Source organism: Canis lupus, chromosome 14 (assembly GCF_048164855.1).
Source record: "Canis lupus baileyi chromosome 14, mCanLup2.hap1, whole genome shotgun sequence".
NCBI lineage: Eukaryota > Metazoa > Chordata > Mammalia > Carnivora > Canidae > Canis > Canis lupus.
In genome coordinates, this window is record NC_132851.1 from 53,278,537 (window position 1) to 53,295,188 (window position 16,652).

Here is a 16,652-nt window from a genome sequence, read left to right on the forward strand (position 1 = left end):
GAGCCAAAACTCCAAAGTTGGATGCCGAAGCAACTGAGCTACCCAGGAGCCCCAGAAATACAATTAACTTTTATTATCTTGTATCATCAAACCTTGCAGAATTTGTTTATTAGCTCTAATTATGTGTGCTTATGTGAATTTCTTAACAATTTCAATACATAATATTAATATAATCTGCAAAAGGACATTTTTTTCAAACTGAATGACTTTTTTTTCTTTCCTTCTCAGTTGTCCTGGCTAGAATTTTAGTACAATTTTGAACATGATAGTAAACTCAGATACCTTTGCTTGTTTCAAGTTATAGAGGGAAAGCTTATAGTCTTTCATCATTATGACTGTGTTGTTTGTTTTTTGTAGATGACCTCTATTGGGTTGAGAATATTATCTTATATACCTAGTTTGGTGTGTGTGTGTTTAATCATCTAAGAGTGCTGGACTTTGTTAAATGCTTTTTCTTTACCAATAGAATTGTTCATGTATTTTTTGTCTTTTAGCATATTAGTATGTGTAGTACGTTGATTTTTTTTTGTGCTGAACTACCTGAGTTTTCCTCAGAAAAAGTCCAGTAAGTCATGTTGCATAACCTCTTTATGTGTTACTGAATTTGGTTTGCTATTTTGAGGATTTTGTGTTTCTAGTCATAGGAAATTTCAGTCCATAGTTTTCTGTATAGTGTCTTTATCTGGTTTTAGTAACAGAGTGATATTTACACCATGGTATGAGTTCTTTTCTTGTTTTTTTTTTTTTTTTTTGAACAGTTTGCGTAGGATTGATATCATTCTCAAATATTTGGTAAAATTCACCAGACAAGAAATCTGGTCATGAGATTTTCTTTGTAGGAAATATTTTGATTATTCAATTTCTGTACTTCCTATAGTTCATTTCATATTTTCTATTTCTTTTGAGTCAATTCTGATAGTTTTATTCTGCCCATTTCAACTAAGTAATATGATTGTTAGCATACAATTGTTCCTAACATTCTCTAACAATCCTTTTTATTTTAGTAACCTCCTTTTTTTAATTTGTGAGTTTAGGAAATTTTATCTTCTCACTTCTTTGGTTTGTCAATTTCATCAATTTGTTGATTTTATTTTTAATTTCTGAAAGCTAACTGGTTTTGTTGCTATTCTGTATTATTGGTTCTATTCTATAACACATGTATTTCTGTTCCAGGTCCTATCATTTTTCTAGTTTATGTGAAAACTACAGTATTTGAAAACATTCTTATGTGTTTACAACTATAATTTTTTTTTCTGCAAGCACAAGGTTTAACTGCATCTTATAAGTTATGATGTTGTTGTTTTCATTCATCTGCACTTATTTTCTAATTTTCCTTGTGATTGGTTCTTTGATGCACTGGTTAAATTATTGCTTAAATTCCACATTATTTTGACTTTCTCAAATTTTCTTCCAGTTTCATTCCACGGTGTTGAGAGAACATATTTTGTATGATTTATATCCTTTTAAATTTATTGAAATTTGTTTTATGGCCTAACAAGGTCTAACTTGGTGAATGTTCCAAGTGTACTTGAAAATGTAGTCTGCTGTTGTGGAATAGTGTGCCAATCTGTCTTTTAATTGCATTGTTTAATCCATTCATAAGACACAGGTAGAATTTATGTCTGTCATTTTGTTATTGACTTTTATATACCTTATGTATTTTTCTATTTCTTTATTCCTCCATTACTGTCCTTTTTGACAAATTGGTATACTAGAAAATATCAATTTAACACAATTTTCATTTCTTTTACTAGATATTTCAAGTGTGCTTAGTGATTGGCCTAAAATGATTACAATCTAATTTAGATTAATAGCAACTAAATATCAATAGTACACAAAAATGTATTCCAATACAGCTCCATTCCCTCTTCTTTATACTTTTATGTTCAAATATATCTTTATACATTATGTTTCCATGAACATATCTCTAATTGATGCTTTGTACAGTTTTCTTTTAAATCAGATAGGAAGAAAAAGCAGTTACAAACAATTAGCCTGTTGTTTATTTACCTATTTAGTTATCTTTATTAGTTTCTTTATTTAACTGAATTTGAGATACTGCCTAATTGTCTTTCTGTTTCAGCCAAAAGGAGCCCCTATATTAAATCTTACACAGAAGATTTAGAGACTATTTTTCTTAGTTTTTGTCTTGCTGTGTCTTAATTGCTCTCTCATTCAAATATATATACATATATTTGAATATAGAATTCTTAGTTGATAAGTTTTCTTTTCTTTCTTTCAAAATTTTGAATATGTCATCTCACTGACTCTGGCTTCCATAATTTCAGATGAGAAATCAATTGTAAATGTTATTGAGGAACCCTTGAATGTGATGAGCCATTTCTCTGCTTTCAAGACACTATGTCCTGTCTTTTGACAGTTTGATTAAATGTCATTATGAATCTCTTTGAATTTATCTAAATCATAGATGCACAGATTAATATTTGTCACTAAATTTTGTAAGTTTTCAGATTTTTTTTCAATTTTTTCCATCCCTTTTTCTCTTCTCTTTCTGGAACTTCCATTGTGCATGTATTGGTATACTTAATTTTCAAGGGACCCTGGGACTTTATTAATTTTTTAATTTCATTTAAAAAATTGGTCCTGCAGACTGAATAATCTCTTGCTGATTCTTTCCTCTACCTACGCAGAACAGATACTATATAGTCTAAGGAAATTTTAAATTTTAGTGATTGTAGTTTGCAATTTTAGAACTTTTTTGGTTGTTTTGTACTTTCTATTTTGTGAAATTCTCTATTTGCTGAAATATTAATCCCATATCTGCCTTAAGTCTTTGTTTAAAAAAAGATTTTATATATTTATTTGAGAGAGAGAGAGAGAGAGAGAGAGAGAGGAGATTGAGCATGAGCAAGCAAGAAGAGGGAGAAGCAGGGATGATGGGATCATGATTCTGGGATCATTACCTGAGTCAAAGGCAGACATTTATCAGACTGAGCCACCTGGGCACCCCTCTGCCTTAAGTCTTTAGACTATTTCCTTCTGTTCTTTGGATATTATAAAAATAGTTGGTTTAAATCTTTGTCTATTAAGTACAACATCTGGGCTTCCTCAGGGACAATTTATATCGACTCGTTTGTTTGTTTGTTTTTCCTGTATATGGGAAATAATTTCCTGTTTCTTTGAATGACACAATTTCCTTTTGGAAATGAGGTTCAGCAGTTTTCCTTGAATAAGTAAGCCTTAGATTCAGGCAAGTCTTTTGTTAAATCCAGAGTTCTAAAACGGTTTCTCTGACAAATTTCTTTCCAGTGCTCTTGCTGCTTTTACAGATGACAAAAATTTTTGAGGTCCTTACACTTTGTCATTCACTGACATCATTCCCAACATATCCTTATAATTGAATTTAAATCCCTTTAGTCAGGATTCATTAATGAAATTTTTACTATTCCCTATTGCCATATGCTTAGCACTCTATTCATACTGTTTGATCTGCCTATGAGGACTTGGAGTGTGCAGCCCTTTGTGTCAATTCATGTATTTTGAATTTCTAGGTCAAATATAGAATTATTATTTTGGTAATTTATAACCCAAAGAATTTTAAAGGTCACCACCTAATCACACACCTACTAAAATTTAATACTATATTATTTCACATTTTTGCTAATTTGAAACTTTCAAATGCTCTCATGCTTGGTAAATTTGCATTTTTTACAAAGAAAATTGGATTCCATATGTTAATTTGTAATCTGTGTTTCTGCTTGTGTTAATTGCTTAATCATCTAGTTTGCCCTTTTTGCCCATAGTTTAATTTGTGTTTACTTGTGTCCTATTGAATTGCAAAAAGCAAATTACAAACTATGTTAGTTAAAGGAAATTCACTGCATGATGACACAGAGAAATGTTTTAAAAACTTCAAACTAGACTTCTTAAAAACTTGAATTTTATATAGTGTTTGGCATATTATGGAGGATTTTTGAATAGGAAAGCAGGTCTAATACTCCAACAGTAGCAGTTTTCTCTACTCCTGACCTAGTTCTTTCACTGTTTATTACTATACCCATATTTTTCTTTGTATTATATTAATCTCTATAGCATTCTTATACTTCAAGGCATCTGCTTCCTCATGGATTTTATTGTTGTTTCTATTTGCTATTCTTTCATTTTGGGTCATTCTGCAACTGCTTATTTATTCCATTTAGTTGATATACAAGCACATCAAAAGCTATTTTTTAATTGGTTAGGACTGTAACAACCCATTATGAATCTTGTCAGTTACATAAAGCTTTGATATTTTTCCACTTCATAAATTATTGGCCATTATAGACAGCCAGATTTGTTCATGTGTCCATCTAGCTATTTTTTGTAAAGTTAATATGGTAAAGTTAGGTTGTAAAAGCAAAAGGAAACTACCAAATGTGAATAATGAGCAAACTGATAAGAGTTTTTGTAAGATTGTATCTTTCATAGCACATCTAATGAAATATGTCATTTGCTTGAGAATGTATACATGTACTAAATTTATACTCCTATATATTGTATTCCTATTCTTTTGGTGAATAACAAATTATCACCATTGCATTAAAAGACAACTATTATTATTGCATATTATCTCTGGGTCAAGAGTTTAAATATTGGTTAGCTATGTCCTCTGTCAAGGGTCTCATCAGTCTTAACACCAAAAAGTTGGCTGAATTTTCATCTCAGATTTTGTTTTGTTTTGTTTATAATTTTATTTATTTATTCATGAGAGACACACAAAGAGAGAGGCAGACACATAGGCAGAGGGAGAAGCAGACTCCATGCAGGAAGCCTGATGTGGGACTCAATCCCGGGACTCCAGGATCACACCCTGAGTTAAAGGCAGATGCTCATCCACTGAGCCACCCAGGCGTTCTTCATCTCAGGTTTTAAGTCTTCTTCTAAACTCACTAATTGTCAGAAATCTTTTTTTAAAGTTTTACTAATGAAGAGCTAATGTTCTTGTAAATTGTTAAGAAAGGACTACCTTTTCTTTGTCACCCTCCCTTATAGGTCTTCTCATAGCAATATAGCTTATATCATCAAGGCCAGCAAAATAATTCCTCCTAACTCTACTATGACAGTCTTATGAATCATAATATAATTATGGAGGTGTTTATCCCAATACGTCATCAAGTGATATAACCTAAATAAGGAAGTAAATATACGTTCAGATTCATAATATCCACCCAAATCCAAAGGCGAATGGTTATACACGGCATATAGAGCAGAGGACAGGAATCTTGAGGGATCATCTTACATTTCTCATAAGTTATAATTTTATATACTAGTTTAGATCATTTCTTATCATACAGTTGTCATGTCTCTGACAATATGTATGACTCTCATGTTGACTCTTCTTACTTGAGCTTTAAAACTGTTCTATATTTCTTGATTTGTTATTTTTTGATATATTTCTTGATTTGTATAAACCTTCTTCATCCTGCTTAGAATGCCAAATACATCTAGTCCTACATGCTGTATCTGTGACTTAAATTAGTAGAAACACCAAAATAGGCTTTCAGTCTCATCTTAACTACAGCATATGAAATACTATCCGAAATATGTACACTCAGATTGTGACGTATTACTGGGGCAAAAAATTGTGGGATAGGAGAGATACACAGCAATATTATTATTTATTCCCTCTCTACTGATATAAATGTTGTAAAATATTTATGAGGTAAAACATAATATGTATCCATATATAAACTGTAAGTATGGGACCAAATCAAGCTTCACAGAGTTAACACATAGATATAACCATAGATTACATCAAGAAATATAATCTAGAATATTAGTCAAGAAACTCCTTCTGAGAACCATCCTATCATTACTTTATCCAGAGGTAGACAATATTATGAATTCAAAAATCATGGTTTAGGTTATCTTTATACTCTACATATGTGAAATAAGTCTATATGTTCATGTCTGATTTCTTATGTTCAAAATTATGTTTGTAAGATTTTTTTATAAGCTTGCTACTTGTAAGTGGCTAACTGAATGAATACACTACAATTTGTTGATCTACTTTCTTTAGCTGCTTTTGGAGATTTTCTTTTTGTGTATGTTTTTTGTCAACTTTACTGAAACGTGTATTTTTTTTCCTTCCTTCCATTCTCTGTTTTGGGGTTTCAGAACTTGAATCTTTGGGCTGATGGCCTTTATTAGGTTTTGAATATTACTAGCTCTATTTTTTTGATATATTAATTCCACTTAATGCTTTCACGACTCCAATTACACACATGATAAGTGTTTTCACTGTGTCCTGCTTTCCTTTAATACTCTTTCCTATGTTTGTAATCAATTTTCTCCCCTTTGGAGAACTTTGTATATTTCCTGTTGACCTGTCTTCAGATTCATTAATTCTGTCTTCTACTGGGAAAATTTCCTTGCATATGTGTGCTCCTTTGTCACAGAAGTATCCTTCTTAAACATTTTTTTTAATTGAGGGATAATTGACATATAACATTATATTGGTTTCAGGTTGTACAATATAATATTTGTATGCATTACAAAATGATCACTCTGGTAAGTCTAGTTACATCTGCCATCATACAAAGTTAACTTTTAGGATATACTCTTTTGGCACCATTCAAGTATGCTTTACGTTATTATTCACTATAGTCATCATGTACTATATTACATCCCCATGTCTCACTTTATAACAGGAAATGTGTACTTTTGACCCCCTTCACATAATTTATCCTCTTTCTTCTGGCAACCACCATTCTGTTCTCTGTATCTGTGATTTTTATTTTGTTTATCCACTTTTTTTTTTTAGATTCCACATATAATGAAATTTGTCTTTGATTTATATCACTTCTCACAATTCCCTTAAGTTCTATCCATATTGTCACAAACACTAAGATTTCATTTTTCTATGGCTGAATAATATTCTATTGTATGTATATACCAAATTTTCTTTAGCCATTAGCTCTCAAGGGATATATATTGTTTCCATATCTTGCCTACCTTTTTGAATTAGTGTTTTCATTTACTCCCACTCAGAAAGTGGGATTGCTGAATCATATGGCAGTTCTATTTTTAATTTTTTGAGAAAAATTCATATTTTTTTCCACAATGACTACAGCAATTTATGTTCCCACCAATAGTACACAAGGATTCTCTTTTTTCCATATGCTTCAAATACTTGTTACTTCTTGTCTTTTTGATAATAGCCATACCAAAAAATGTAAGGTAATATCTCATTGTTTTGATTTGCACTTCCCTGATGATTAATGATGTTCAACACCTCTTCATATACCAACTGGCCATGTGGATATCTTCTTTGGCAAAAATGTTTTTTTCAGGTTCTCTGCTCATTTCCTAAATCAGATTTTTTGCTATTGTGTTTTATAAGTTCTTTATATATTTTGAGTATGAATATCTTTATTAGATAGAATTTGCAGATATTTTCTCCATTTAGTGGGCTGTCTTGCTCTTGATGGTTTCCTTTGCTATACAGACACTTTTCAGTATGATGTCTCACTTGTTTTTCTTTGTTGTCTTTGCTTTTAAAGGGAGATCCATATACTCATTGCCAGGACCAATGTGAAATAGATGATCACTTATGTTTTCTATTAAAAGTTTTATGGTTTCAGTTCTTATATTCAAGTCTTTAATCCATTTTGATTTAGTTTTTGTGTATGGTGTAATATAGCAGTCCCGTTTTCTGCACACCATTTATTGAAAAGACCATCCCTTTCCCATTATATATCCTTGGCCTCTTTTTGGTCTAAATTGACATATATGCATGTTTATCTGGGCTCTCTCTTATGTTCTATTAATCTCCATTTTTATATGCCAGTTCCATATTGTTTTGATTATTATAGCTTTGTAGTACAGTTTGAAATTAGTGAGTAATGCCTTCAGATTTGTTCTTTTCCAATATTGGTTTGGCTTTTCAGGGTCTTTTGTAGTTCCATACAAATTTTAAAATTCTTTGTTCTATTTCTGTGAATTTTGTAGGAATTGCATTGAATCTGTATATTGCTTTGAGTAATAGCGACATTTTAACAATATTAATTCTTCCAATCCATGTGCATTGAATATCTTTGCATTTCTTTGTATCATCTTCAATTTTTTTTTTCATCAATGACATAGTTTTCAGGGTACAGGTCTTTGATCTCCAGAAATATTCTTTCTTGTTATTCCAACTTAGCTTGGCAGTTGGGGTTGTAGGGAGAAGTTTCTGTTGTTTTATTATGCTTCAAATTTATCTTATATTTTTCTCTTACTTAAATAACTTTTGCAACCACAATCATAACCCAAAATGGCTCTTAACAAATATCTTCATTTATTAGAGATAGCAGTTAAATTCAGTCCTTACCTTGCTTGAAATATAAGCTACACTGAACGTAGTCTAATGTTCTCTTATCAAAACATTCTGCACATGGCTTCCAGGACTCTAAATTTGCAACCCCCCTTTCTTGGGGTTGCTTTCTCTCAGACTACTTTGCAGACTTACTTTTATTTGCACATTCGATTAACACTAGAGTTCTCCAGACTTGTTTTTGTCTTTTTTTCTTGATATCTAAGGTAATTCCCGAATTATGTCATCTAATAGCATATCTTTACATGCATCTATGTATTGATGATTCTTAAATTTATGTTTCAAAGCTAGGCAACTTAGACTCTAGAGTTATATACCCAATGGACTACTTGAAAATTTGACATGTGTCTAGAGGGCTTATAAAACTTCCTTTTCTGAAAAAAAAAAAAAAAGTTATTTTATCTGCCTTTAATCTTCAACCAATTCTGTTCTCCTTGCATTCTTTCCCAAGGCTACTCCCTCATTTAATTAAAAGAGAAATATATATTTCTCTTCACTTTTTTCCTCAAAAACTAATATCCTCCAGTTAATGTTGTTGGATTTATATAAGGAATATATCTACTTTTCAAGATCTCTGTTGCCATTACTCTGTCTCAAGCCACCAATATGTCTTTCATAGTTCTGGGTTTTTTTGTTTTGTTTTGTTTTTGTAGGCACCTAATTGTCCCTGTGCTTCTGTCCTTCTTCTTCTTTGGTCTGTTAGCAATTGAATTCACCCTATCAAAAAGTAAGTTAGACAGTATTATTTCCCTGCTTACAATTTAGTTCCTTCCTTTCTTATTTAGAGAAAATCTAGTTATTCTGATTTCTAAGCACTACATGAATTAGTTTACTGTTTTTGAACATATCTCCTAATACTTTATCCTTCTCTATTTGCCTCTTCCCAATATCTGGCAACACGTAAGCTGTTTCTTCCACACCTTTATGCTTTCTATTCCCACCTACCAATTTGGGCTTAGTCTCCCACTTCCTTAAACGCTTAAAGATCATTTTCTCAGTGAGAGTGTCCATGGCCATGATGGCAATAATTTCAGCCTCTCCTTGGAGACATCATATATCATCATCCAAAACTTTGTATTTTTCTCCTTGACACTTGTCACACACAGACTATTTCGTGTATGTGATATATACCTTTGTCACTAGAATATAAACTGAATGAGTGTAGGGATTTTCGCCCAGTTTACTGCTACATCTCAAGAACAAAATAAAATAGCAGCTGATATACAATGAGTGCCCAACAATATTAATACCTCTTATTCTGTCACCCAATATAATGTTTTCAAGACTTCATGATTAAGGCCTCCTTTATAATCATAACATATGTCTTTTCTACTTGGATGTTCATGGTGGGTACTTTATATTCTTTCTGTTGTCACAGAAAGAAGGTGATCAAGTGTGCTCTTGCAGCACCACATAAGCTAACACTGGCATACTCTGTTCCCTACAAAGAACAGGCTTGAAGTTTTGAGTGATCATATTTATTCGGGTTGAATTATTAGGAAGTGCATTTTGGCCACAAATTTAAGTAAACCAAGTCTCAATCATCATTAATACATTAATACTAAAACTCTTCATTTTATTGGTGTCTTTGTCTCTTAATCAGTTTTTAACTTAGAAGGTGAAGCTGGTTGGATGCTTAATAATGAACCCCACACACACAAAAAAAAGTAAAACTGATTGACAAATTGAGTGGCATTTCCTGTGTAAACTAGCATATATAGCATCAGCAAGGGAGTGGCTTTAATTTTTAGTACTTTTGATTTGGATCTTGTATTTTTATTTCAGTGCTTTATAACTATTTATATTGAGACTGGATTTTCATTATTGTACTTTTTAAGTCCACACATTTGATCTACAAGTCCAGGTTGGCCTCTCTAGCTTAACTTCATATTATCCATGAATATATGTCTTCTTAAATAAGCAATTACAGTTGAGTAAAAGATTATGTTAAAGGAAAAATAAAACATTTTGTTAGGTAAAATCCACCTCCAAAAATACCTGGGATTGTATATAGGGTTTATAGAAATTAAGGGAATAGGGTTTGGTTTTTTTTTTTTTTTTCTATATTTTGTTCATTAGTTCCAGATTTCTAGTCTAATTTCAGCCTATAGAACATTCTTCTGTTATATGTTGTATGCCCAGCAAAAATAGGCAGTATTAGAACAAGTGCTTGAAGTTCTATTCCTATGTAAAATATTTTAATGTAAAATTAGGAAAGAAACAGTAGAAGAACTTTGGTATTATCTGCTTGTCCTTTGCCCATTAAACTCTACTGGTGACCAAAACTACATCACAGACACACAGGAAGGTTTTCCCAATAGAAAAGCCATTAAAGTTGAAACATCATTCCCTTGAAATAAAGAGAATATGCTGTCTTTAAGGCTCAAGATTAAAAGAAATAATTCTTTCAACCCCAAAGTTTAAGTCAAGTCGTTCAATTAAAAGACCAATTCTCTTTTCCTAGAAATAGATATTGCCCAGAAAATCAACATTGTTTTTTAAAAATATATTTTTCCCTTAATATCAAAATAGGAGCCATAAATACCTTTTTTTTTTTTCTCAAAAAAGGACTTTATTTATTACCCCTCCACTAGTAAATATATCTTCTGTGGAGTGCCAGTCCCATAGATAAACAAATAGTCTCTGTGTATGTTAAAGACCTATGTTATATATAAGCTTTCATTTATGCACTTCCCTAACTAATTGAACAGTTCCTAGTTTGGTCATAATAGAAAACAACCAAAGGATTATGCATATATTTCTCTTCAGTCTCCAAGATTAGAAAGTATATTATCATTTTCTGATATTTTCTAAAATGTAAGTCATTAGCAAACCTCGTCAGCCCTGACATGCTATCCAGTATTTAGGAAAGCAACCATGGTACAGTAGTTAAAGAAGTTTGGTGGCTGAGGAACACTGGCTTGCAGAATGTCAGTATCCAGTTCTACAAAACTTTAAAGCTGTTTCTAATACAAAGCTTCACCAAGTTTGGAAAACAGATCATGTTTCCAACAGGCTGAGATTTGTTTTAAGATCTTTATCAGGTGGGTCTCTGGGAAATGGTATAAATGGAAACCCATGAGTAACTATGTAGTAGGGGCAGATAAGGAAGGTATGGGGGAAAAAATCTAAGATAACTAACAAAAAGGCCTTGATTAATTACATCAGTATTCCTGCTCTATTTATTATCCACTGTAGTTGTTAAAGCTAATAATAATCCTCTTGCTTTAGTTACAATAAAGCAAGGCTACTTTCTTTTCAAGTGATTTCGATAGTTAGATAAATTCTATTACCCCAAGAGATGCCATCAATTCCTTAAACAAAGACCTTTCAAGGTACAGTTCTACTGTAAAAATGTCCAAGAAGCATTTTTAATATGACATTTAAAAGTAGACTATCTTACTTCACATTTCTTTGTGGATCTTAAAGTTAATCTCCAATTACAACAATAATCATTATCATTGATACATGATTATTAAGGGATTACTACATGCTAAGTATTATAGTTTACAGAGTCATTTGACTTACCCTCACTGCAGGGAAGAAAGCTGCATTTTAAAACAATTCATTGGTCTTGAGCTTTACTTCATTTCACTTTGCAGGCAGTTCCACATCATACTGTCTCTACTTAGAACATGCAATTCTTCCCTGTTACCTCTTCTTGACAGTTTCTCATGTATTATAGCTCCATGGAGATGTTTCATATTTTATTCTAACTCCTGTCATTGCTTGACACAGCACTTCTCAATTAAAAAAAAAAAAAGTATACTACCTATTCGTGTTTCTCATAGGAAAGTTTTTGGCTTTGTGAGATAATTATTCTTTATATAGGAATGCCCCTCTTATTATAAAGAGATTACTGTTCCTGACCCTGTCTTCAAATTTTATTACATATACTTGCAAGTATAGAACAAAAACATTTCCATTCCTTCCCAAATGCCCTTTAAGAGACTGATGCCATCCTTGCTTGAGAACTACTGCATCTAAACAATCTAAATCACAAGACAAGTTCTATTCTTACACTGAAGAGGTACGTTCTCCAAAATTCATACATTACTATTTAAGAGACTTCGGAGACAATATTTCTGCTAACATATTAGAAAAATACTTGTTATATTTGGCAGTAAATAGATAGATATGTTGTTGGATTGAATTCTGACTCAGCTGACCTCCCCAAACTGAAAAATCTTGAGTGGGCCACAGAGCTTGCAGCACAATAATAATCTAGATGTGAGCATTGCAGGGGGCAGCTGTGCTGAATGAACCAACTGGTGTCTGTGAGACAACCTGCTGAAGGCTGAGAAGGCAGCAGGCTCCATATCCAAGAGCATGCAGTTGAGTATGCTTGGTGCCTGGCGCAAAGGACCAGGCATTGAGGACGTCCATAGAGACGCTGTGCTGCTGGAGGAGGTGCTGTCCAAAGGGAAGGATTTGGTCTTCTTCCTGGCTGTGGGGAGCGACCTGCTCAAGGAATACAAGATACCCTAAAGTACGTGAGGGGACTGCTGTAGACCCAGCCCCTGAACATCCAGGCCGAGGAACTGGAATGGCTCATTAACAAGGCCGTGAGGAAGATGGAAACTGTTGGAGACATGACCCTGGGTGCGAGGGGCCTGGCTGGACTCACTGGACTTGCTGTATCCAAGTGCAAGACCTGAATGAGACTGTAGCTCCTCCTCTGCCCAGGAATATGTGCCAACCCCTGGAGGACACTTGAAGAGGGTAAGGGTCCCATCCAATCTTGCCATCCCTTTCTTCTCCTGCACCCTACCACTGTCCTCTGGCCTTCAGAGCCCTCTCCCCGAGATATATCCTGTAGCATCAAACCATGTGTTTTGCAATGAGTGTAAAGAGAATTCGGCTTTGGGAGTGGGGGGTTTGGATCTTCACATCTGTGACTTAAAATAATAGGGAAACACCTTTAACAGGTTCAGGGAAATAACGTCACCAAAATGAGGAGAAAATATACTTTAGGTTTGCTCGGAAATCCAAACAAATACGTTTGATAGATTTAACTTTTACATAGATTAATTTTTCAACATTTTGATCTAAGTGAAAAATAAAAATTGAGGATGGGAGGGCCATGTTGAAACATGGTTTAAGTTGGTTTTATTCATTTAGAAAAAAAAAAAATTAAAAACATCCGGCAATTTGATTTCTGCCTTTTCCATTTTACAATTCCTAGGTTATTTGAAAGATTACTTTTAGGATATAGTCTCTTTTCACTTCATGCTATTAAAGTTTTTGCAAATCAAAACAAATTAAAATTTTATTCTTTCCAATTTTTCATAATTCTCATTTTAAAATATAAAACATGTAATACATAGTAGAAAAACATACAATTTGTACTATAAATACAGCATTACTCAAATGCATTTTTGTTTAAGGAGAAAGGCTGCAGACTACTAAATTTAGGAGAAAGTTGGGTTTGTATTTTGCAAATTTTTTGGAGTCACATTTGTATATCTATAGAATAGCCTTACCATTTTTCTAGAAGTATTTGCATATACAGTTATGAAATTAAAACATTTTAGAAGTTCTTATATTCCTTTTTGATAATTTAAAAATCAACTTCATAATTGTATAATTTCTTGAAACCTAATGTCCCAGGCTTTACCTACTTCCTAAGTTTTTATTTCCATTTCTATATTTAATACTGATTTAAAGATTTGAAGGTGTCTTGCATCCCCAAAAAGCAGAAAAGGATCATAAAAATTAACATTCCAAATACCACACAAATAAGCAGGCTACAGCATCAATGTTTATATGTAAATCTGTACATTTCTAAGTATTTTAAGTAAGAGCTACTATTAAAATTAGATAAACAGTTAATTTGAGAAGGTTTTGCATGCTAGAAAACACAGATTGACATTAGTTCCTTACCTAGCATAGTTATTTCATGTAGATAATCATGGCAATTTACACTTCTAGGCTTGTTCTCTTTGCGGTCTTTAAACAACCTCAAAATCTCCTGTATCACTGATAACAAAAGATAGACGCTCTTTGCCTATTATTTAAGTTTCTAATGGGTTTTAATTTATATAATTATGCTTATTATGGATAACTTGGAAAACACACTAAAAAAATATAAGGGAAAAATTACCTAAAGCCATATAGCTATAATACCTTTGTGTCCATGTTGCTGTACATGCTCCTAGAAAAGAGCTGGGTTACAGAATCGCAATTTTGATAGGGGCTGCCGAATATATATATAATCTGTCTTTGTCATCCAAGTTAAATTTCACTCAACAAAAAGTATTTGGCCAAGGCAAAAGTTGTTGAATATAAAGGCTATTATTAAAAAAAAAAAATAGCATCTCCTAGAAAATGAATTCTAAAGCCCCCATGATGATAAAATGTGTTAAATCATGGTATGCATGGAACCATGCATGGAATACATTATATAAAACACTGTAAAAAATCTATTACATTATATATATATATATATTATATATATTTCTTTCAACCAAAATTGTCTAATGTTATATTCAGATCATAGTGAACTACACTATCTTATTTAAGACATATGAGTAAAAAAAAATTGAGGCCCACCTTTTGTAAAACCTATATGAAGCTGGATCATTTCAAAAAACTATGTTGGAATTCAGGCTACAATCTCAACTAAAGTTTTTAAGTTACATTTTAAACTTTTAATTTTCTGATATTACCAAACATGGTACATTGAAGATTATGTCTCAATAGCTAACTACACAGATTCTAAATTAAAGAGTGCCTGTATCAATGTAGTGAAAACAATTTTAAGTATTATGAATTTTTTGCAGATGCTATAATCTTGAAGTTTCAAAAGTCAAAAACATCATAATAAAATATCTTGGTAAACATTTATTCCAGTATATATATTCATTTATAAGTGGCTTTTTAAAAATAAAGATTCCTTATTCTTTTTTTTAAAAGATTTTATTTATTCATGAGAGACACACAGAGGCAAAGACATAGGCAGAGGGAGAAGCAGGTTCCCTGTGGGGAGTCTGATGCAGGACTCGATCCCCTGGGATCATGCCCTGAGCCAAAGGCAGATGTTCAAACACTGACCCACCCAGGTGCCTCTAAAGATTCCTTATTCTATATTTTTTGTACAAATGTTGCATGTAACAACTTTTAGAAAAAAAAAAAAAACAACATGTAGTCTTAAAGATTGTTAGTATTTTATTATTTTAAGATTTATTTTAGAGCACAAGGGAGGGAGAGGGAGAGAGAATCTTAAAGCAGACTCTATGCTGAGTGAGCACCCAAAGACTGGGCTCGATCTCAGAATTTTGAGATCATGACCTGAAACAAAAGCAAGTGAGATGCTCAACAAACTGTGCTACCCAGGCACTCCAAGTGTGTTAGTATTTTATATTTTAGTTTGTTCTCAAGTAGACATATTTAATAATAAAGAGAATGTAAATATGAAAATAATTATACTTCACCAGCTATAAATTCATATAATTTTTTGTGCAATGCTCAGTAACCTACTTATATTTTTTCTTGGACTAAATTTGTTCTTATCTTTACTTGATATTAACAGAAGCTTTATAAGTACAAATGTGCATAGCTGAACTACTTTAAGTCTTTTAACCATTTTGTCCATGTCTTACCTTCCAAATAATTACAAATATGCAAAGTAACCCTGCGGTATTTGTCATCCAAGTTAAATTTCACTCAATAAAAAGTATTTTGGCCAAGACAAAAGTTGTTGAATATAAATGCTATTATTAAAAAAAAAAAGTATCTCATAGAAAATGAGTTCTAAAGCCTCCATGATGTTAAAATGCATTAATGCATGGTATATACATATATATATATATATATACATTACATAAAACATAGTAAAAAATCTATTAAATTTTATAAATTTTAAATCTGAGTTTTTGTAACAATGACATATTTGACTATACATCCAAATATATTTTTCCAGATAATCTGTGATATACCTGGTTATCAGATCCTTGTCCTTATAACCATGATAAATAAGAAATTTGACTAGATTTGTTAAATATAAATATATGTATATAATGGAAAAAATGGAAATGATTTTTGAATTTGGAAAAAGATGTATACAGCATTTCCTTATTCTCACAATTATTCTTTGCTCAAAAGAACCAATTTTAAAAAAGTGTAAAAGTGTAAAAAATTTAGAGTTTAGAAGAAATAGCTTTTTAATCCAGGTTAAATTCCTTTTTTAGTTAGATATAAGGAACAGAAGGCTTTTAGGGAGGAGTCAACCAAATAATTAATATTTAATATGGCAATTATAATAGATGACACCATACAAAGGAAAATATCCAACATTTTTGTTTACCATAAGCTGTGCTTATTGTAGACGTTATTGTCT

At 32.0% G+C, this 16,652-nt stretch overlaps 1 long non-coding RNA gene across 1 annotated transcript in view; it reads right to left on the minus strand.

Moving 5' to 3' along the window:
• LOC140603492 (uncharacterized) overlaps window positions 1–12,048 on the minus strand; it is a 37,527-nt gene extending 25,479 nt beyond the window's left edge. Inside the window, exon 1 of the long non-coding RNA XR_012006483.1 lies at window positions 11,843–12,048. This is a non-coding gene — a long non-coding RNA (uncharacterized lncRNA). The remainder of the gene's footprint in view (window positions 1–11,842) is intronic.
• Window positions 12,049–16,652: the final 4,604 nt, after the last annotated feature.